The 22,338-nt window shown below is 36.4% G+C and overlaps 1 long non-coding RNA gene across 1 annotated transcript in view; it reads left to right on the top strand.

The window, feature by feature from the left end:
* LOC144370323 (uncharacterized) overlaps positions 1-17,892 on the top strand; it is a 38,418-nt gene extending 20,526 nt beyond the window's left edge. The window contains exon 3 of the long non-coding RNA XR_013430301.1: positions 17,843-17,892. This is a non-coding gene — a long non-coding RNA (uncharacterized LOC144370323). The remainder of the gene's footprint in view (positions 1-17,842) is intronic.
* Positions 17,893-22,338: the final 4,446 nt, after the last annotated feature.

Here is a 22,338-nt window from a genome sequence, read left to right as displayed (position 1 = left end):
AAATAGAAATAGCCAAGGCAACGTAGCAATCCAAATCTTTTAAATTTTTCTGAACCCTTCGTGCCCAGCAAAAGGCATTTAGACAACTCTAGTTCCCTTCTATGTCAGTATTTCTGTTTCATTCAATTAGAATCCATTTTTAATGTACTTTGCAGTGAAAATGTACTGATATTAGTTCTAGGGTAAAATGTTTAGAAATTGACAGATATACAAATGCCTTGGCTCGTGGAGGCTCATTGCTTTAGGAGTGGAGTTCTGGTTTTGAAGAATTACACACACTATTAGAATACTTGTAAATTACTATGAATTATACTGTGCATGGCTAGCTACCCCATCAACAACCTAGATACATTCAGCTAGGTTTCTGTCAGCTACAAATGCTTCACAATTTGACTGCAGCCACTTTGGGAACTGGCTGATCCTGAGTGTGACATTCCCCCTCTCTGCCCCCTTATTTACTACTTTGTCATGATGCAGAGCCCTTAAATGAAAGGACATAAAATAGTCTTTAGGAATAACAATGAAAACAAAAGCCAAGTGGATTTTAGTTTATGAAAACATTCCATATCACTCACACAGGTTGAGTTCACGTCTCCGCTCATCTCTTTGCTGGTGTGACGGGCAGCTTCAGCCACTGATCAGATCTCTGAGACTCAGTGCCAAGCACTGACAAGAAGACTTTTACCAGAATTTGGATTTTCTTTCCTGAGTGCAGCCCCACCAACAAATCATCCTGCAGTTCTCCATAGCAGTGATAGTGAGATATTTTTGAATTTATTTTTGTGAACATTTTTTTTTTTAAATTTACATCAGTAGATAACCTCTCCTCCTGGGGTAGGATATGGGTGGCACATGTGAAATGCGGAAAGAGAGTATCAGCACTCATTCTGTGTAGAGACTTAAAGAATTTAAACTTCCCTGAGTAGGATAGTACAATTTCTTAAGAATTCTCAAAATTTTAGATTTTGGGTACATTCCTTTTAAAATGACACCATATTAGCTTTAACCATTTCATACACTTAGAGTTTTATTGGAATAGGATAACTTGCCAGAACAACATGTAATTTGGAATCATGTACAATTATGTTCAAATCTGGTTTTACCAGCTAAAATCTGTACCTTTGAGCAAATCTCTCTGAGCTCAATTTTGTCATTGTAAAATGAAGCTGATAATAACAAACTCATAGAATTGTTTGAAGATTAAATTGAATGCTGAATGTGTACTGTTATATAGTAGACCCTCACAAACACTCCCTTTCTTTTGTTTTTTCAAACAATAAGTCTTCCAGGAAACTAGCATAACTGTTTGAAATTCTATCTTCAATTCTTGGCATCTCAACATCAGCAACATGTTAAATTGGCAAAAATAAAAGAAATTTAGAAGAAAAGCAATTGAAACAACTGATATCAACAGCAATATTCATTTAGAATTAATGCATTTTGGTATAACCATGTGGGGAACACACTTCTGTAATGAATGCAACCCTAGTCATTTTAAAATTAAATTTGGGGCTGGGTGATAAGTCAGTGATGGAGTGCTTGCCTAGTATGTGTGAGGCACTGGGTTCGATTCTCAGCACCACATATAAATAAATAAAACAAAGGTCCATTGACAACTAAAAAATATTTTAAAAAATTAAATCTATTATAATGTTTATGCATTTTTCTCAAGGATTTTCAAGTCTTTATGCATATTTACATTAACATTTCAGAATCACACGATGAAGGTATTAACATTGAATTGTGAACAAGAGGGTAAAAAAAGGTGCATAAAGATAAGGCAATTTGAGCAAAAATCACATAATGATTGAGAAGAGACTCAAAGTCTCCCTCATTGCTCATGCTGTTTCTGTTCAGGCCTTTACAGTTTTGGTCTAGGGATTTGAACATGTAGGGTCTCCAGGAACCCTTCAGGAATGTGGTACACACCATCTTGGTGTCTTTCTCAGCATCAGACAAGGAGAATCAACCAGAGACCTTCCACTTTTACTGGCCCTGTGTCCAACTTAACCTCCATGCTCAGTGGCTATAATATCCCTTTGTCATACTCTTTCCCAGACCACAGCTCTGGTTAGATCTAACTCTCTAACTTCCCCAGGCCAGTACTCGTGTGTCTTGAGAAAAATACAAAATCACACTGACTAGTCTCTCTTCAAATTCATGAGTTGGGCTCTGTGCTCCATGACATAGATTTTGCTAATTCAGTCACTTTCTGCTCTACTTGATATCTACTTTACTCTTTCCTCCTTTGTAATCTTCATCATTTGCCTCCCTACCTCTATTTTCATCACCTCTTATTCATAACATCTACTTTTAAAGCCTTCAGTTTCTAAACTTTCCATTGCCATCCTATGAGTGATGACAGGTGAGTAACTATACCTCCACCTGAGCCAACAGGCCTCTTTTTTTTTTTTTAATTTTATGTTCTCAAGGTGATTTCTTTCACATTTCTCTCCTCTCTTGACATCATTATCATTTTTTTTTGTTTGGATTTTACAGGTCAAATGGGTCATTTCCATCAGTGCCCAATCATGTGGCTCTTTACACATATTATAAATAAAAAGTAAAAGGCAGATGAATAACAAAATCCAATTTTTCTTTCATTCTACTTCCATTTATTACCTATTTCTTAATGGCAAAAGTTTTTAGAACAGAGTTGTCTAAAATCAGTCTCCAATTTCTCTCATCTCTCTTCAGTTTAGTTTTTAATCCCCATTATTGTCCTCAAACTGCTGTTGTCTGGATCACAGTGTCTTCCTTATTTCTTAATTTAATGGTCAGTTTTCAGTTCTCATCTTACTTAATTCTGTAGCAATGGACGTATAGATTCCTTTCCATTTTTCCTCATAAACTTTCTACCCTTGGCTTTTTTTTTTCCTTTTCCTTGTATCATTGGCTGCTCCTTCCATGTGCTTTGGCTGGTTCCTTCTGATCTCTCAGATTAGATGTTGGAATACCAGGGATCAGACCTTGGATGCTTCTCTGTTTGCATTTATTCCATCTGTGAGGTCCTGAAATCTTGTGGCACAAATGAATAAGCAAACACACACAAAAAACGACTCCCAAATTTGTATCACTCACACACCTTTCATTAAACTCCAAAGTAATATTTTTGATGTCTTATTTCTATTGTACTTGGATATTGAATAGACCTTTCAAATTTTGTGCAAGTAAAATGAAATTCCTGATTCTTTTTTAAAAAACTCTGCTCTCCCCCATTTTATATGATTGCAAATTCATCCTTCCAACTGCTCAGACCCAGAGGGGAAGTTATCTTTCACTCTTATCTCTCTCATACTCCACATGTGGTTTATCAAAAAATTCTGTTATTTCTCTCTTTTTTTTTTTTTTGGTACCAGGGATTGAACCCAGAGACCTTAACCACTGAGCCACATCCCCAGCCCTTTTTTTATATTTTATCTAGAGACAAGGTCTTAAGTTGCTGGGGCTGGCTTTGAACTCCTGGTCCTCCTGCCTCAGCCTCCCAAGCTTCTGAGATTACAGGCATGCACCACTGCACCCGGCTGTATTTCCTTCTTCAATGTATCTCCAGAATTTGATCACTTCTCACCACCTTTAGACTGTCACGGGTCCAGGGCACCATCGCCTTCACCATACTTACTGTAATAGTAATGTAATAACATGGGCTTCCTGCTCCCTTCCTTAGCCTTCCAACCACCTCCCACTGCTTTACTGTCTACTCTTAACCCTCAGAGTGAGTCTTCTTACTGTGTAAGTCATACTGTGTCATTCTCTGGTTAAAATCTAGATAGATCCCACTTGAAATAGAACCCAGGGTCCTTTCTCTCTCTCCTACTACTCTCCTCATGTCTGCTCCACTTCAGCCTCACAGAGAATTTTTCTTCTTCAAACATATCAAACATGCTTTGTTCTAGGGTTTTTGTACATTTCTCAGAAACTTTCTTTCCCCACATGTGCACATGGATAACCACTTTACTCTTTTTAAATATTTTATCAGCTTTTCAATGGGGTATACTCTGATGGTGCCATTTAAAATTACAATCTTTGCCATCCTAACTTTCTTGGATCCCACTGCAATAACACACACACACACACACACACACACACACACACACGTATGCATGTGCATATATCTTAGTGTGTCTTGATTTTTGAAGCATAATTTGTTTATTTAGTATATCTGTTATATATATTGTCTCTACCCTGCCATAATGCAATCTCCTAAGGACTGGATTCCTCTTTTGCTTTGTTCACTGTTGTATTCTAAATCCCTGTAATTGCGCTGGACAAAAAGTAAATGCCCCAAACATATTTGTTGAATGAGTAAATGACATTATAGATCCTGCTGCCTAGGAATGCAGTTTTAGACAGGGATGATATTAAGGTATTTTGAGATTTGTGGTTGTCTATTCATGGATCATGGTAATTCTTTGTTGAAGACAATCAAAACATTTGTCAGGAGACATTTGAAGAGATCTAGGTCTGGTATGGATTTCCTTTGGAGGGCTTCATTCATTTCCTGAGATTTTACAAAAATATCCCAAATACCTGGCACTTTATCTGGCACATTAATATGTGAAGAAGAAAAAGTCCAGATACTATCCAGACCTGACATTCTTGTTCTAGAGAGTCCTATACTTACGGAAATGCAGGGAACCAGCAAGGTCTCCTGTGGCCAGGTTGGACCTTGTGGCCATATGGCATATAATGGTTCATTGGAAATCCACTGTTGACGTAGAAACCACATAGGGTGAAGTCAGTCAGATGTAGATTCAGGTCAGATCCTGGACTTAACTTTTCCAAGGTTTTCACTGTGAGGTTCAAGTGAGATAGTATGTGCAAAGTTGCCAGTCTGAGGCAGGCACAAAGTAGGCTATGTTTTCTTTTCCAGGGAAAAAAAAAACTTTCTGTATTAACTTCTCATATTATTCCCCAGGTACCTGAAGGAATTTAAGTTGCCTCAACACTTGAACATTCACTAAGGAGATTAATTTATGAACTGGAAGGAATGGAACAAAGGGCTGCTTTGCTTCTCTTTTACTCACTCTGAATACTTCAGATTTACAATGGGTATTATAAGAGTTGAGCAGCTTTCTAGGGAATATCAATGAAAGGAACATAAATCATCAATTTTGGTGATGAAAAGTACCGAGTAACCATTTGAATTTCCACTAGGAAATGTGATAGTGAATATTTATTGAGAACCTGTTGTGTGCAGATCTTAGGTGTTTTATAGAATTGACCTTAGAAGAGATGGGACTTGTGCTGGAAAGAACCAGTAAAGTGCTAGTGCAGACATTAATGTGCTTTCATAGTGCTGGGCCAAGTATTTCTATCAAGACTGCTGAAGGGCTTCTGAGGGACTTTTAAAAGATTGTTAGGTACACTTCAGAGGATGCTGTTGGGTAGCTTTTGGGGAGTCGTGTAAATGCATAGTCAGCTTAAAGCTGTTAGATGCATTAATTAATGCCAATTATTCTCATGTGGTACCTAATACTTCACTTGAGAATGACTGTACCCCATCTGCTTCCTTCAGGCACGACTTTAATCCTCATTTGAGGAAGAGTGTAGGCAACATGGTATTAAAACTCCCTAGGAATGCTAAGAGACTCAATTCCTATAGAGCCACGTAAAAGTTACCCACTCATTCAGTGTTGTGGTAATGTACCTGTGAAACAGAAAGAGTAACAATTAAAATCAAAATCATTATTGTTCAGAACTTCTAATTGAAGATTCCCAAAATTGAAATGGGCTGAAATTGACTATAGATATTAAAAAGTAAGTCAGTGACTGAGAAGGCTTAATTCTATTATAAGGCTAAATAAAGACCTAGCTGGTACTTGTTCATGTTTTCCTGTTGTTGTTGCTGCCTACACCAGGAAGGTTTCATTGTGGTAGCAAATGTGACTAATACTGGGTTCAAACTGAATTTATATCCCAAATTGAATTATTTTCTGCTGTTTAAAAAGAAAATCGTACATACATACATACACACACACACACACACACACACACACACACACACACACACAAATAGCTACCTGAAATAATGCAAAACCAGTATAGATTATTGGAATTATTTTAATTTAGTTTCAAATGATGGAAAGTAAACAATGCTGGTTTTATAGTATTATTTGGACTAAGATAAATGATGACTTTACAATGTACTTCAAACATGCAGCAGTAATTAAGTTATGAATATAATTTGGTTCACCCCAATCAACATCTAAGGGAAAAACTCAGGATATAAAGTTGAAAATAAAATCTCAATTAAGCAAACATATTTACATGTTTCAGATTTTCTTCATATACATACATAAGAAAATATTGGAAGCAAACAAATGTAAGTAGTGCTCATCTCTAGCTGATAGAATAATTGGGTCTTTTTTTTTCTTTTATATTTTCAGTGTTGTTCAGGTTCTAGTGAAATCTGTTGATGTTAGTAGTAGGAAAAAACAACATTAAAATTGTGCTTAATGAAGGTACTTTGTATGGAGTAGGAGCATAGTACAGTAAATGCCGAGTGAACGAATGGATCCATCAGGAAAGCTGACAAGCTTTACTGACTCTCTGGCAGCTTTGTCATTTTTCTTGTAGGATGATGATAAACTGTCACATCATGAAGGTTTCATTACAAAATAAATGCTAGATATTATAAATCACCACCATAAATAATAAGCATGGACTAATCAAGTTCTTTTTGTGATGAGACAGCTCTAATTGCTTTTAATTTCATGCTTTCACTTACAGTACTCACTAATTCTTGAATTTGTAATCTCTAGTGTTCTCTTAGTCATTAGTATAAATTAGCAATGTTGTACTATATGCAAATCAGCTGGCTGAAAAAGTCATTTATGTGGAAAATACTGTAAATAACCTTTTTCAACTCAATTAAACAATTTTGGTGTAATACCCTAGGCTTTAAGAAACAAGTAATTGACTAAAGCATTTGAAAACCTCTGGGTACAATCCAGAAAACCTTACACAGACAAAATTCCCATCTTCTTCAGCACTAATCTTGCACACCCAAGAGGATCAGAATAAACCTAAAGATGAGATTCTATGTGGGCAAAAGAAGAGGGTTGTGAACTAATATTTACTGAATACTGCATGTAGTATCATAATTCTTAATTCCCAAAGTAAAAATGGTGTTTAAATATAAAATGCCATCAAAAATGTGTTCTCCGGTGTTTTCTAAACTCTGTTCCCTTGACATTGACTATCTCAAAATCCTTGTTTACAAATGGTGTTCATGATAAAATGATTGTTATGAAATTTTACATCATGTACTTCTGTTCAAGGGTCATACAGAACATTAAGATATGCAAGGTCCAAAACTCCAAAACCTTGTGCAGTAAAGAAATATTTTTAAATTTGTTTAATTCAGAGATTAATCTAATTTGAAAATATAACTTTTATTTTTTTTTATTTGAATTACTCTCATTTGTAGACTGATTCCATGAAACAGATTAAAAGACAAAAATGTATTCAATATTTTTACATTGGATGGATTGGATATGGTGCATATGTAATATGGAATTAAATTCTATGGCTCTCATATCACTATTAATACAAATATGTATTTGGTCTTTGTTCTTGATACAAAGTTAGAGGGTCCTTTCTATGCTGGGAGATGACTAGTAGCTGGGGAACCAAATATATCTTCAGGATAGGAGCTGGTCACCAGAAAGACAAAATCATATGATCTGATGGGTTGGAACATTGGACATCACTTCCTGACCTCCAAGGAGTGGGGAGCCACCCCATATTATGTTTAATCTTCAGTAGTGAATGATTTGGTTTATTTTTTATTTTTCATTTTATTGTTTATTATTTCTTATTCTTTTTAGATACAAATGACAGTAGAGTATATTTTGAAATAGTATACACACATGGAGTGTAACTCATTTTAATTGGGATACCTTTCTTGTGGTTGTACATGATGTGGAGTTATACTGATCATGTATTAGTATATGAACATAGAAAAGTTATGTCCAGTTTATTCTAGAGTCTTTCCTATTCCCATCTCCCTTCCCTTCCCTTTATTCCCCTTTGTACAATCTACTGAACTTCTGTTCTTCCTGCCCGATCCTTGTTGTTTGTCAACATCTACATATCAGATGGAACATTCAACCTTTGTTTTTATGGGATTGGTTTATTTCACTTACCATGATATTCTCCAGATCCATCCATTTACCAGCAAAGGTCATAAAGCCATTTTTAGTAATATTCCACTCTATGTATATCTACCAATTTTTTTTTAACCCATTAATCTGTTGAAGGGTACCTAGGTTGGTTCCATAACTTAGCTATTGTGAATTGAGCTGCTATAAACAATGATGTGGCTGCATCACTGTAGTATGTGGATTTTAATTCCTTTGGGTATATACCAAGGAGAGGAATAATTGGGTCAAATAGTGGTTCCATTCTAAGTTTTCTGAGGAATCTTCTTACTGCTTTCCAGAGTCGTTGCACCAATTTGCAGTTCCAAAAGCAATGTAATCCTTGTGAACATTTATTACTACTTGAATTCTTGATAATTGCCATTCTGACTGGAGTGTGATGGATTATCAGTGTAGTTTTGATATACATTTCTCTAATTGCTAGAGATGTTGAACTTTTTTTTTCATGTATTTCTGACCATTTATATTTCTTTATCTGTGCAGTGCCTGTTCAGTTCCTTTGCTCATTTGTTTATGGGGTTATTTGGCATTATTTTTGATGTTAAGATTTTTGAGTTCTTTATATATCCCAGAGATTAATGCTCTAACTGAGGTGCACAAGGAAGAGATTTTCTCCCATTCTGTAGGCTCTCTCTTCATGTTCTTGATTGTTTGTTTTGCCGTTAAGATTTTTTTGTTTGATATCATCCCATTTATTGATTTTTTTTTATTTTACTGCTTGCACATTGTCTTGTTGAGGAAGTTGATTCCAAAGCTGATATGAAGGAGAGTTGGGCTTACAGTCTCTTCTAGTAGGTGCAGGGTTTCTGGTCTAATGACTAGGTCCTTGATCTACTCTGAGTTGAAATTTTGTGTAGGGGGAGATACAGTGGCTCAATCTCATTATGCTACATATAGATTTCTAGTTTTCCCAGCACCATTTGTTGATGAGACTATCTTTTCTCCAGTGTATTTTTATGGGGCCTTTGTCTAGTATGAGATTACTGTATTTATGTGGGTTTGTTTCTGTGTTCTACTCTGTTCCATTAGTCATATTATGCTGTTTTTGTTACCATGGCTCTGTACTATAATTTAAGATCTGGTAATGTGATGCCTCCTGCTTTGCTTACTCTCTAAGGATTGCTTTGGCTGTTCTGAGTATCTTATTTTTTTTTTCAATTAATTTCATGGCTGCTTTTTCTATTTCTATGAAGAATGTCACTGGAATTTTAATAGGAATTATATTAAATCTGTACAGCAATTTTGGAAATCTGGCCATTTTGACAATATTAATTCTGCCTATCCAAGAACATGGGAGATCTTTCCATCTTCTAAGTCTCCTTCAATTTCTCTTTTTTTTTTGTTTTGTACTTTGCATTATAGAGGTATTTAACGCCTATTGTTACTTTGATTTGCATATATTTTATTTTAGGTGAGACTATTGTGAATGGGAGAGTTTTGCTAATTTCTCTTCATCTGATTCATCATTGTTGTATAGGAATGCAATTGAATTTTGCCTGTGTTAATTTTACGTCCTCCGTTACTGAATTCATTTCTGAGTTCTAGACTTTTTCTGGTGAAGTTTTTTGGGTCTTCTAAATGTAGAATCATGTCACCTGCAAATAGGAATAGGTTGACTTCTTCTTTTCCTATTTGTATCCTTTTAATTTCTTTCTTTTGCCTAATTGCTCTGGCAGAGTTTCAAGGACCATATTGAATACATGTGATGAAACAGGGCATCCTTGTCTTGTTCCAGTTTCTAGAGGGAGTGCTTTAAATTTTTCTCCATTTGGAATGATGTTGCCTGTCATGGTTTGGATGTGAGGTGTCCCCCAAAAACTCATGTGTAAGACATTGAAACAAGGTTTGGTGTAAAGAAAAACAAAGAGAGACAGAAGCAAGCAAGGTGCAGGGGAAAATTAAAAGGGTGCTTCTCATCTGACTTGCCAGCTTTATTTATATCCATAGGTTACATTAGGTCATTGACATTATTAGTACATATTTCTCAGTGTATAAAGTTACTGTTATGTGGGCAGGTTTATGCCCAGTGACACACTGGTGTTGTCTAAGAGAATTTTTTTTATTTTTATTTTTTGTTTTAATTAGTTACACATGACAGTGCAATGACCTTGACATACATTAGAATCAGATGGAATATCATTTCTCATTTTTCTGAGTGTACAGGTTGCAGAATCATAATGATCGTGCAGTCACATATATACACACAGTAGTAATAATGTCTGTTTCATTCTACTATCCTTCCTATCCCCCCAACCCCTCCCTTCCCCTCCCATCACTTCTCTTTACCTAATCTAAGGTAACGCTATTCTTTTTTTTCTCTTTTTCTCACATCTTCATACATGTGTTTTGTATAATGATGAGGCATTTTATCCTTCCACCATCCATGCAATTCCCCTTATCCCTCCCTTTCTTTCCCACCACTCTTCCCTATGTAGAGGTAAGGCTCTTCCTCCCTACCCCATTTTGAGTCACCCCACTTATATCAGGGAAGACATTCGGCATTTGTTTTTTTGGGATTGGTTAACTTCACTTAGCATAATCTGCTCTAATGACATCCGTTTCCCTGCAAATGCCATGATCTCATTATTTTTTAGTGCTGAGTAATATTCCATTGTGTATATATGCCACATTTTTTTTATCCATTCATCCATTGTAGGACATCTAGGTTAGCTCCATAGAATAGCTGTTGTGAATTGTGCTGCTATAAACATTGATGTGGCTGTGTCCCTGTAGTATGCTGTTTTTAGTTCCTTTGGTATAGTCCGAGAAGAGGAATAGCTGGGTCAAATGGTAGTTCCATTCCAAGCTTTCCCAGGAATCTCCATACTCCTTTCCAAATTGGCTGCACCAATTTGCAGTCCCACCAGCAGTGTATGAGTGCACCTTTTTCCTCGAATCCTCGCCAGCACTTGTTGTTGTTTGTCTTCATCATGGCTGCCATTCTTACTGGAGTGAGATGGTATCTTAGAGTAGTTTTAATTTGCATTTCTATGATTGCTAGAGATGATGAGCATTTTTTTTGTATATTTGTACAATTGTACAATTGGAAATGTCAGGTATAAAATCCAACAGCCATCGTGGGCACTAAAATCAAATGTTTCAGCTAGACGGATCTTTGTCTTTGATGGTTATCAGATTTATCCCCAACATCCTTAGAAGAATGTATCCCTGTGTCTACATCCTCCTAAGGATTTACTAAAATAAATTTTTGAATGTATTTGAGAGCTAACCTTGGAGAAATTGGCCTCTGGACAAGGACAGAATGTAAAACCCTTTACAGTTAGATAAAATAAGACATCACAAAAATCCATTAACTTATGTAGAATACCAAAAAACTTACATGGCCACAATAGTAACTTCTTCAACAGGTTAGAGTGTACCTTTAGCTCAGATAATAGTCAGTTGGAAGTCTGTGAAATTCTCAGAAAAAAAAATTGAAAAAGAAAACTTGTACATTTGGAATCGTTCTACTGTTGTCTTTCTGTGCTGTAACATTAAGGAGGAACTGGTTAAGAAAGCTGGCTGAAAACAGATAAGGTAGTCAGCTAAGCAGTTTGGATTTAAAAGGGACCCTTTTCTTCTTTTGTCTTAACTGGTTTTTTTTTATACGCCTAGTAAATCTTGTAGGCCCTATAATTTACATTTTAAATATCAGGCTAGGAAAGCTAGAGATCCAGGAGAAGCTAAGAATTAAGGAAAATTGTTGTAACCATTTTTTTCTTTCTATTCTCTTAAAACATGGTGTTGTAGTTTATATTCTTTTGGGAGAGTTTTTTTTCTTTTTTTAAATTCTGATTTGTTATATATGACAGCAAAATGCATTACAGTTCATATTACACATATAGAGCACAATTTTTTATATCTCTGGTTGTATACAAAATATGTTCATACCATTCGTGTCTTCAAACATGTACTTAAGGTAATGATGTCCATCTCATTCCACTGTCTTTCCTACCCTCATGCCCCTCCTTTCCCCTCCCACCTATCTAGAATTTGTCTAATCCTCCCTTGCTCCCCCTCCCAACCCACTATGAATCAGCCTTCTTATATCAGAAAAAACATTCGGCATTTAGATTTTTGGGGGGATTGGCTAACTTCATTTAGCATTATGTTCTCCAACTTTATCCATTTATCGGCAGATGCCATGATTTTTTTTCTATTTTGTTGCTGAGTAATCTCCATTGTGTGTGTGTGTGTGTGTGTGTGTTTGTGTGTGTGTGTGTGTGTGTGTGTGTATATAATTACATTCTTAAAATCTATTCATCTACTGAAGGGCATCTAGGTTGGCTCCACAGTTTAGCTATTGTGAATTGTGTTGCAATAAACATTGATGTGGCTGTGTCCCTGTAGTATGTTGTTTTTAAGTCCTTTGGGTATAGACCAAGGAGTGGGATACCTGGGTCAAATGGTGGTTCCATTCTCAGTTTTCAAGGATACTCCATACTACTTTCCATATTGGCTGCACCATTTTGTAGTCCTACCAGCAATGTGTAGTGTGCCTTTTTCACCACAGCCTCACCAACACTTATTGTTGTTTGTATTCTTGAGAGCTGCCATTCTGACTGGAGTGAGATGAAATCTTAGAGTACTTTTGATTTGCATTTCTGTAATTGCTAGAGATGTTGAGCATTTTTTCTTATATTTGTTGATTGATTATATATCCAGCTCTGAGAAGTGTCTGTTCAGTTCCTTGGCCCATTTATTCATTGGGTTATGTGGTTTTTTTTTTTTTTTTTTTTGGTGTTTAGCTTTTTGAGTTCTTTATATACCCTAGAAATTAGTGTTCTATCTGATGTGCATGTCGTAAAAAGTTGCTCCCATTCTGTAGGCTCTCTATTTACATCACTGATTATTTCTTTTGCTGAGAAGAAGGTTTTTTTTGTTTGAATCCATCCCATTTATTAATTCTTGATTTTAATTCTTGTGCTGTAGGAGTCTTATTAAGGAAGGGGGGGCGGTAATCCAATATGATGGAGATTTGGGCCTACTTTTTCTTTATTATACACAGGGTCTCTGGTTTAATTCCTACTTCCTTGATCCATTTTGAGTTGAGTTTTGTGCATGGTGAGAGATAGGGTTTTAATTTCATTTTGTTACATATGGATTTCCAGTTTTCCCAGCACCATTTGTTGAAGAGGCTATCTTTTCTGCAATATATGTTTTTGGTGCCTTTGTATAATAAATGGTAACTGTAATTATGTGGGTTAGTGTCTGTGGCCTCTATTCTGTACCATTGGTCTACCAGTCTGTTTTGGTGCCAATACCATCCTGATTTTGTTACTATTGCTCTGTAGTATAGTTTAATGTCTGGTATAGTGATGTCACCTGCTTCATTCTTCTTGCCAAGTATTGGTTTAGCTATTCTGGGTCTCTTATTTTTCCAGATGAATTTCATGACTGAATTTTCTATTTCTATGAGGAATGTCATTGAGATTTTAATTGGAATTGCATTAAATCTGCATAGTGCTTTTGGTAGTATGGTCATTAATTCTGTCTAAGAACAAGGGAGATCTTTTCATATTCTAAGGCCTTCTTTAATTTCTTTCTTTAGCATTCTATAGTTTTCATTGTGAGGTCTTTCACCTCTTTTGTTAGGTTGATTCCCAAGTATTTTATTATTTTTTTGAAGCTATTGTAAATGGGGTAATTTTCCTCATTTTCCTTTCAGAGGATTTGTCACTGATATACAGAAATGCCTTTAATTAATGGGTGTTGATTTTATATCCTACTAGAAGTTTTCTGGTGGAATTTTTTGGATCTTCTACGAATAGAATCATATCATTGGCAAATAGTGCTAATTTGAGTTCTTCTTTTTCTATCTATATCCCTTTAATTTCTTTCATCTGTCTAATTGCTCTGGCCAGTGTTTCAAGAACTATATTAAATAGAAGTGGTGAAAGAGGGCATCCATGTCTTTTCCCAGTTTTTAGAGAAAATGCCTTCAATTTTTCTCCATTTATAATAATGTTGGCCTGGGGCTTAGCATAGATAGCCTTTACAATGTTGAGATATTTTCCTGTTATCTCTAGTTTTTCTAGTGTTTTTACCATGAAGGGGTGCTGTATTTTGTTGAATGCTTTATTTGCATCTATTGAGATGATTATATGATTCTTATCTCTAAGTCTATTGATGTGATGAATTTTAATTATTGATTTTCCTATGTTGAACCAACCCTCCATCCCTGGGATGAACCCCACTTGATCATGGAATACTATCTTTCTGATATGGTTTTGTATTCAATTTGTCAGAATTTTATAGAGAATTTTTGCATTTATGTTCATTAGAGATATTGGTCTGTAGTTGTCTTTCTTTAATGTGTCTTTGCCTGGTTTTGGAATCAGAGTGATATTAGCCTCATAGAATGAGTTTCAAAGTGCTCCCTCTTTTTCTATTTCCTAAAATAAATTGAAAATTATTGATATTAGTTCTTCTTTAAAGGTCTTGTAGAACTTGGCTGTATATCCATCTGGTCTTGGGCTTTTCTTGGTTGGTAGGCTTCTGATGGCATCTTCTATTTCATCACTTGAAATTGATCTGTTTAATTGTGTATATCATCCTGATTCAATTTGGGAAAATCATATAACCCTAGAAATTTGTTATTTTCTTTAAGCTTTCTATTTTGTTGGAGTACAAGTTTTCAAAATAATTTCTAATTATCTTCTGTATTTTTGTAGTATCTGTTGTGATATTTTCTTTTTCATCACGTATGTTAGTAATTTGAGTTTTCACTCTCTTTCTCTTTGTTAGCAATGGTAAGGGTTTGTCAATTTTATTTATTTTTTTCCAAGAATCAACTTTTTGTTTTGTCAATTTTTTTCAATTGTTTCTTTTGTTTCAATTTCATTGATTTCAGCTCTGAGTTTAATTATTTCCTGTCTTCTACTGCTTTTGGTGTTGAATTAATTGTTCTTCTTTTTCTAGGACTTTGAGATGTAATGTAAAGTAATTTGTTTGCTGGTTTTTTTCTTCTTTTAAGGAATGTACTCCATGCAATGAACTTTCCTCTAGTACTGCCTTCATAGTGTCCCAGAGATTTCAATACATTGTATCTGTGTTCTCATTCACTTCTAAGAATTTTTTTTTTTAAAGTTTTTTTTTTTTTTTAGAGAGAGTGAGAGAGGGGAGAGAGAGAGAGAGAGAGAGAGAGAGAGAGAGAGAGAGAGAGAGAGAGAGAGAGAATTTTTAATATTTATTTTTTTAGTTCTCGGCGGACATAACATCTTTGTTGGTATGTGGTGCTGAGGATCGAACCCGGGTCGCACGCATGCCAGGCGAGCTCGCTACCGCTTGATCCACATCCCCAGCCCTTCTAAGAATTTTTTAATCTCCCCCTTGATGTCTTTTGCAACTCATTGTTCATTCAGTAGCATATTATTTAGTCTCCAAGTGTTGGAGCGGATTTTATTTTTTATTTTATCATTTATTTCTAATTTCATTCCATTATAATCTGATTAAATGCGGGTTAGTATCTCTACTTTTCTATATTTGCTAAGAGTTGCTTTGTGGCATAATGTATGGTCTATTTTATAGAAGGATTCATGTGCTGCTGAGAAGTGTATTCATTCATTGAAGGATGAAATATTCTATATATGTCAGTTCAGTCTAAATTATTGATTGTATTATTGAGTTCTGTAGTTTCTTTGTTCATTATTTTGTTTGGATAATCTATCCAGTGATGAAAGAGGTGTGTTAAATTCTCCTAGGATTATTCATCTTCAGTCTGTGGATGTCTTTTCTTTATTAGAGGTGTCTCTTGAAAGCAGCATATTGGTGCATTTTATTTTAAATCCAATCTGCCAGTCTATGTCTTTTGATTGGTGAGTTTAGGCCTCTGTATTAACATTCAGGGTTATTATTGAGACATGGGTTGTATTCCTAGCATTTTTGTTTATTTTTGGTATTTAACTTGACTTGGTTTCTCCTTTGATGAATTTTTCCTTTAGTGAAATACTTCCCTTTGCTGATTTTCATTGTTGTTTTTCAATTTCTCTTCAAGGAATATTTTGTGGAGTGTGTTCTGTAGTGCAGGCTTTCAAGTTGTAAATCCTTTTAAATTGTTTGTCATGGAAGGTTTTTATTTTGTCATAAAATCTAAAGCTTGGTTTTGTTGGATTATAAGATTCTTGGTTGGCATCCATTTTCTTTCAGAGCTTGATTTATGTTGTTCCAGGATCTTCTAGCTTTCAGGGTCTGGTTTGAAAAAATCTACACATAATCTAATTGTTTCTCCTTATATGTAATCTGATCCCTTTCTCTTGTGGCTTTTACTATGCTCTCTTTATTCTGTATGTTAGGAATATTCATTATAATGTGCCTTGGTATGGATCCATTTTGAATTTGTACATTGATTCATCCTCCTGAATTTGGATTTCCAATTCATTCTTCATGTTCAGAAAATTTTCTGATATTATTTCATTGAGTAGATTGCTCATTCCTTTGATATGGAATTCTATGCCTTCTTCTATCCCAATAACTCTTAAATTTGGTCTTTTTATGCTTTCCCATATTTCTTAAATGTTCTGTTCATGGTTTCTTACTATTTTCACTGTGTGGTCTACGTTCTTTTCCAGATTATATTGTTTGTCTTTATTGTCTGAGGTCCTCTCTTCCAAGTGGTCTAATCTGTTGGTGATGTTTTCAATTGAACTTTTAATTTGGTCTATTATTTCTATCATTCCAAAAATTTCTGTTTGTTTTTTTTTAAAGAACCATTATCTCCCTATTAAAGTAACTTTTTCTTTCTGTATTTGTTTATGTATCTTTTTGTCAAATTGATCTTTTGCTCCCTGTATTTGTTTTCTTATATCATCCTTTAATTCACAGAACATTTTACTTATGTACACCCTGAACTCCTTCTCTATAATTTCTTCTGCTGTGTTAGCCATGGATTCTACTTCTGTAGTATCTTGACTTGTTTGGGGCACTTCCTTCTCTTGTCTTTTCATATTGCTTGTGTGTCTTCTCTTAGAGCACTGTGGATCTGAGGTGTTACCTTTTGTACACTATAGGCTCATGGTGCTCCTGTGGGGATCCAATACCTTTCCTTTGTGGTGAAGAACAATGTTAACAGATCCCAATATAAACAATATACACCCTAAAAACAAATGTTTGCTATTAAGATATTTACAGTTTGGTCACAATTTACAGAAATGATGAATTCAATTATTATCTACAATATACTCATTAGGATTGTAAATGGGTTTATAATTTCTACTGGTGGACAAAGAATTGGGGATGAGGTATAGGATGATATTCTGAGGAGGTAGGAGATGAGGATATAGAATTTTTATATCTTAGAAAGTGTGAAAGAGGAAATCTAAAGAGGAAGATTAGTAGCAATGAAGGGAGAGAAAGTAATTTGGGGTAGACAAATAAGTGGGAGGACTGTAGAGTCCATAAAAGAAGCACACACATATATATTAAGAAAAATAGAAAATGTTAAAATAGTAGGAATTGCTGTAAAAAAGGGAAAAAAAAGAGAATATAACACAACTGTAATATACTATTCAGACTTCCCAGTCCTCAAAATTCTAATTCCAGCAAAGTACTTGGTTTTGCTTATGTTGAGGATGTGAGGGTGGGAGAATAGAGAGAGGGGGGAAAAATCTTGAGGGAAGAAACAGGGATTGTTTTAGTTGGAGATCGGTATCTTTCATGCTTCCTTTCTCATTCAATAGGTGGTGTCATCTGTTGTTAGCTGTTGTCTCTGCCCTCAGGATGGTAAAGGTAACCAGGGTATCACCATGTCAGGGTAGTGGCTGTTGGGGAGAGAGGGGAGTTAGAAACTGGGTACCTGGCCAGCCGGAGTTCCAAACTGGGAGTTGCCCCCACTGAAGATGGTGATGAAGGTGGCCCAAGTGAGGGCGCCTGCTTTCAGTGGTGGGTTGTTGGGTCGAGTGGGGGGAGCTGAGCGATGGCATTGGACGATGAGTTCAGAGATGAGCCTGTGGCATGCAGTGTGTGGTTTTGGCTGTCTTCAGAGCCTGTGTAAAGTTCTCAGATGCAGGCAGGCTACTGAGAAGAGGGGCCTATTCTGCTGCTGTAGAGTCCCAAGATGGTGGTGATCAGAGGAGCCCCACATTGGTAGATGGGATCCCCACAGGAGTGACGGCCAGAGTTCCTGAGTGTGGAAAGCTGCTGGGTACCCTGTGCGGGAGTGGCATCCATGATTTCTGCACAGGTGGGTGGCTGAAAGTTCTTTGTGGGTGTTGCTGCTGCAGATGGTCTGCTTGGGTACCTGGTATTCCTGCATGGGAGAGTAGTTGGGAGACCTACTCTGACTCTGAGGCCCGGAGTCCTGGATGGCACAGGCCATGATTCCTGTGTGAGGGCAGGAATCTCTCTCACAGAGAAGCAGTATTCTCACTACTGTGTCCCCGGTCACGAAGCAACACAGAATGCTGCCTCCCTCTGGCCTACCATCTAATTGGCAAGCAGGATTCTGCCTAATAGGACAAACAGCAAGATTATGAGATTTTTTTCCTTCCTCTTGTATTTGGTGTAAACATTTAGTTAAATGGGGATCCAGGTGGTGATTGAGTGATGTCTGCTGCCTGCTGTGGCAGGAGCAGTGGCAGATAACTTAAAGGGGCCACACATCCAGGAAGCCCTGGGATGTGGCAGTGGACAGTGTGTTGGGTATGAGAGGGAAAGAGAACATGGGCTGAGAATTATAAAGCTTAAGTTTAGAAATGGCATCATCACAAAGAAACCAAGTTTTCAGCAGAAGCACAGGAGCTCCTGACTCCTCATGAAGCTTTTTACCCATATCTTCCTAATCTTTTGAATGCTAAAAACTATTTTCTGGGTATCAGGGGCAAAGAGAATCTATTTCTGCCAGCAAAACAGCAAGGTTAGCATTAATTACAGTATGTCCAGCCTTGCGAAGTAAATCAGAAAGTTCAGCCCCATGATGATGACATTGAGCATCAGATAGGAAATTTCCCATAGCTTACTAATTAGGGATCATGAAAGGCATGCATTAAAAGCCTGTTCCAGGTGGTAGGCTATTCTGTTCCCCGTTAACATGTCCATCTGGAAGGATCCCTGTTTGGGTGCCAGCTGTAAAGAATAAAAAGAGACAGAAGCAAGCAAGGTGCAGGGGCAAAGTAAAAAGGGTTGCTCATTTGAGCTGCCAGTTTTATTTATATCCATAGGTTACTTTAGGTCATTGACATCATTAGTACATATTGATCAGTGTATAAAGTTACTGTTATGTGGCAAGGTTTAGACCAGTGATACACTCGTTTTGTTTAAGACAGTTTCTTTATTCTCAGAAGTTGAGTTTCTGAGGTTAAGGTTGAGGCTGATAAGACTCTAGCCCACAGCCTCCTCACAAAGGACATGATCATAGCAGCTAGGCATTGAGCATGTATTAGTCATCTTACTAGTTACAGGGAGAAACTGTAGAATATTCCAAGTGTGGATAACACCTCTTACACTCCGGGAGTTTGCTCACCAGAGGAACACTGCCTTGTACATTTCCACAGCCAGAATCCTTACAGTTTGGAGGAGAAATGACTGGGTCACAACCTTATCCTAATCAATGAATTAATCCCTGATAGGATTAACTGAGTGGCACCTGGAGGTAGGTGTTGTGTGGCTTGAGGAAGTGATTCACTGGAGGCGTGGCTATGGGATATATATTTTGCATCTGGAGAGTGGAGTCTCTCTCCTTCTGATCATCATGTGAGCTGCTTCCCTCTACCACACTCTTCTGCCACGATGTTCATCCTCACTTGGCACAGTGTCGGACTTCTATGGAGTGAGACCTCTGAAACTGTGAGCCCTCAAATAAACTTTTCTTCCCTAAAGTTGTTCTGGTAAGATCTTTTAGTCACAGCAATGAAAAAGCTGACTAAAACATTGCCTTTTATAAAGAAGAATGGAATTATGGCCTTTGAATGTAAATGAGTAGAACTGTAGACTATCATGATAAGTGAAATAAGCCAATCCCCCCAAACCAAAGGCTGAATATTCTCTCTGAATGTGGATGCTGACTCACAATAGGCAGAGGGGAGGGAGAAGGGGAGGTTCAGTGGGTTGGGCAGGAGGAGTTGGGTGAAGGAATGGGGAAGGGGAGTGGGAAAGACAGTAGAATGAATCAGACATAACTTTCCTGTGTTCATATATGAATATACAACCAATGTAACTCCATATCATATACAACCACAAAAATGTGAAGTTATGCTCCATGTATATACATAATATCAGAATACATGTATAACTACTGTCATGTATAACTAAAAGGGACAAATAAAAAATGCAAATTCAAGAGATGCAAAAAAGAAAAAACGATGTTGGCCTTGGGTTTAGCATGTATGTCAAAGACTTGTTCAGGATTCTTCACTTTTGAAATGAAATGTGATATTTTACATAGCAAAGACCTGATCCTATTACCTTCTCACTGATTTCCATCTGCCACATGGGAAAGCATTACTTTGAACTATAATTATGAATATGTTCTATTTTCATTCCCACATTGCTGGATTATAATGGGGATGGCATGGGATTTGAGGCAAGTAGGTCTAAGTAAAGCCCCTTTTTGGTTTATTGATCCACTGTAGTCTTGTTCTTTCTCAGGGATCTCACAGATTACTCCTGCATAGACCTCACTGTACTACTATGCTTTTTTCCTAGGCATTGTGGCTAATCTGTGTATGTGGGAAACAAAATGAAATCTCTCACATTCTCCTCCATAAAAGGTCACCAAACTATAGCAGCACACCTTAGGGCTGTAGGGTATCTGCTGAAACTGTGCTTGCTATGTTTGTTGTCTAGATGTATAGGGCTTCCTGTGTGTAGCTCGCATAAGTTCATTTTCAATAGACTGAATAAATAATATAAAATATAGGAGTTCTCTAAAGAAAAAAAAGTGATAGGAAAAATACTGAACTAGAAACTCAGTTCCAACTTTAAATGATGTCTTTACCATAACATGAATGCTCATATTCAAAATAATTAAAACTCTTATTTAATTAGTTTGTTCTTTAGTTAGTTCATTCATTAGCTTGTTTGATAGAAGAACCTGACAAATTATAGCATAAGTTTGTTCCAGAAAGGATGAAAGCATTGATGGAACATCATGTCTCCTATTGGCCTTATGAGCTACTAGAATGACTTTCTTTCCAATAGTTAAAGCCAAAATTAATATTAAATGAGTAGCATTTTTATTAACTCAGAATAAGAAATATTTATCCATTGCATTTCTTTGAAGGTGGTCTCTTTGGAATTTTGTCCCATTTGGTATTGTCTCTCTCCCAAAGCCTTACATTCATACTGGATTTATTTATTTTTAGCTAGAAAGTGTGTGTATGAATTATTGCTTATTATTTGCTTTAAGCATCAGTGGGTTCCCTTCCTCCTGAGGCATTTCACTTGTCTTTGTTAATTATTCTTTCACTCAGATTTTTTTTTTTGATGGTGGTGTTACTGGAATGGTAATTACTTTTCATCATGCTTGTGTTCTGCGTTAGATTCCTGGTTGAAAGTGACTCTAGAATCTATTCTGTATTGATTACATTAGGGAGGCAGCTAAAAATCTTTGAATTTGAAAGCACTTTAGTGAATACACCTCAATCATACCTAAATATCTGAGATGATTTAGGGAGGACCATATGGCACAGAATGGCTAGCCAAAGTTTGCTTCATGTCCCCTGTAGCCTAATAAACCAGAAAGGAGATATGAATCTTATTTTCTTAGTCTGAAAATTTTGCTCCCCTCTTTCTGATTTTAAATAAAAGAGGAATATTTATAGTTATGATTAGGTTTTCAGAAAAATTAAAACATGACCAGGGTAAAACAAATAGTAAAAGTTGAATGTGGAGATGAAAAGATATTTGTCTTTGCTAACTGTCTAGGTCAGTGATTTTTTTTAAGGAAATTTTCCCCCTGTGGGACATTTGACAATGTCTGGACATGGTTTTGGTTGTCATTTCTTGGGGGAGCTGATACTAGATCCAGTGGGTTGAGGCCAGAGATGCTCCTTAACACCCTACACTGCACAGGACAAGTCCTCATGACGAAGAATTATCTGCCTCAAAATTTCACATGTTGCTGACATTGAGATACCCTGTTTTAGACCACTGGTTCTTAGAGTGTGGTCCCCAGACCAGCAGCATCAGAATCACTGGGGAACTCGTTACATGGGTGCAGTCCTAGGCTTCTGCTTGG

Source organism: Ictidomys tridecemlineatus, chromosome 2 (genome assembly GCF_052094955.1).
Source record: "Ictidomys tridecemlineatus isolate mIctTri1 chromosome 2, mIctTri1.hap1, whole genome shotgun sequence".
Taxonomy (NCBI): Eukaryota; Metazoa; Chordata; class Mammalia; order Rodentia; family Sciuridae; genus Ictidomys; species Ictidomys tridecemlineatus.
Note: the sequence above shows the minus strand (reverse complement) of the source record. Positions and strands in the feature narration are given on the sequence as shown.